The 1,429-nt window shown below is 48.4% G+C and overlaps 1 pseudogene; it reads right to left on the bottom strand.

Annotated features, from left to right (window-relative positions):
- Positions 1–208: 208 nt before the first annotated feature.
- LOC111734806 lies at positions 209–327 on the bottom strand (annotated as a pseudogene).
- Between the last annotated feature and the right edge of the window lie 1,102 nt (positions 328–1,429).

Raw genomic sequence — 1,429 nt, 5'->3', positions numbered from 1 at the left:
TTGTTTGGTTCCAGGAACGGTGAGTATGACATCCAAGGTGACTTTCTGTGACCCCAACATCAAGCCACCAACCATGTCTTTGTGGACTGTCCATACCAATTAAGAGTGTTTTTCTGGCAGATTTGGCTTCTGGCAGGTTTTAAAAATAGTAAGATATTTAATACGGACCTGAATTGTTGTTCACATGGCTATTCCCCTCCCCCGCCTCTGCCTACAGCACCCAGTCTTCCTAGGTGGTCCCCCATTCAAGTACTAACCAGGCTCGACTCTGCTTAGCTTCTGAGATCAGACGAGCTCGGGCATGTTCAGGGTGGCATGGCCGTAGACCACATGGTTATTTATATATATTGAGATCAGGCAAGACCTTCATGTTCTAGTCTGAACTCATCTCTCTAATGGGAAGAAGGAACTTCTTGGAATCCAGAATGACTAGGTTCATGACCTGCGGAGAATCTGCTTTCTCTCGAGGGGCAGGCACGGAGTCCTGAGCATAGCACTGAAAGCCCTCGGTCCTTGTGAGGTTCGAATCCAGGGCCAGCTGAACTGGAGAAAATGTTTTCCAGAACTATCTACCCCAGGAGGTGGCCTCATGCGTGTAAGAATCGTTTCAGAGAAGAATTGTAAATAAACACCTGGAGCGAGGTTGAGGGGACCGGGCTTTCTTGTAACAAACCAGATCTCTCGAAAAAAGCAAGAACACTTCATGGTGGAAAGGTCATCCGGCCCAGTCTTCTCTCATCCTCCTCCTTCCCAGATACATGCTCAGTTCAGCAGTTTCTTCTGGATCTCAGCAATCTTGTCATCAAGCAGCTGTGGGACGGTCACTAACACACATTCGCTTACTTCACCACTGACGATTTTACTTGCTGAAATATGTACCGATAACTACTTATCGATAGGTGACATGTGGCTGAAATCTGGCTCTGAGGAGTCTATCGAGTGGTCTTGATGTGCACAACTGAAGAAAGAATCACACTCTCCAATATTTTTTGAAGGACGAGAGGTCACTATGTTGTCGCCCTTCCTGCGGTGTGCCGTCTGTAAGCGTCTTACTAGGACTGCTATTCTCTAGTACCTCACTTCATCACTTGTGTTGTGCGTCCTGCACCAGCCTATAAGGCCTCTGGGGACATGTAGCAGGTCCTGAATGTCTTTATATTGCCCACCATGCTCAGCAGAAAGTTTGGTTCGATAGCTTTGTCTTAAAGCCTGTGTAGGAGGATAGGAAGCTCACGGTCACGGATCTGGGCTCTAATCCTGGCCCTGGCTCTGGGCGGGCGCTGTGGGTAAGTCTCGTGTTCGTCTAGTCTTAGGATGTCAAGCCTCCAGATGGTAGGGAAGAAGGAGGAGAGAGGAGGAGGACAGTATGTTTGGATGCGGACAGTGGTAGACGCAGAAGTCCGGGATAGAAACGCTGTCTACAACTTAC

The sequence above is a fragment of the Pteropus vampyrus genome, unplaced genomic scaffold (assembly GCF_000151845.1).
Source record: "Pteropus vampyrus isolate Shadow unplaced genomic scaffold, Pvam_2.0 Scaffold6863, whole genome shotgun sequence".
Taxonomy (NCBI): Eukaryota; Metazoa; Chordata; class Mammalia; order Chiroptera; family Pteropodidae; genus Pteropus; species Pteropus vampyrus.
This window is presented reverse-complemented; position numbering and strand designations above follow the sequence as displayed.